We start from the raw sequence: 332 nt of genomic DNA, 5'->3' as shown, positions 1-332 counted from the left end.
GCTTCCTTGCAGCACCCAGGTGTACCCTGGAGAGGAGACCAAAAGCCAGCAGGGGCTGTGCACAGCCCGAGGGGCCTGGGCGGGCCAGCCTGAGTCCAAGGCCAGAGGGGCACTCCAGAGGTCCAGGGGAGAAGGGATGTGGCCTCTTTGGAGCTGCCAGCCTGAGGTCAGGCACCAAAAGCTGTTTTCTCAGGCTGGGTCCATTTAGCCCAACCTTTCCCCAGGCCCAGAGCCCCGGGCCCCCACTCCCACTCCAGGCCTGAGCTGTGGTCCCCACAGACTAGTGTGCTGGAGGAGGTAGAAATGGGGCAGGCGGTTGTCAGGTCCCACAG

The sequence above is a fragment of the Propithecus coquereli genome, unplaced genomic scaffold (genome assembly GCF_000956105.1).
Source record: "Propithecus coquereli isolate 6110/MARCELLA unplaced genomic scaffold, Pcoq_1.0 Scaffold122, whole genome shotgun sequence".
Taxonomy (NCBI): domain Eukaryota; kingdom Metazoa; phylum Chordata; class Mammalia; order Primates; family Indriidae; genus Propithecus; species Propithecus coquereli.
The sequence above is the reverse complement of the archived record's forward strand: the minus strand, read 5'-3'. Positions refer to the sequence as shown.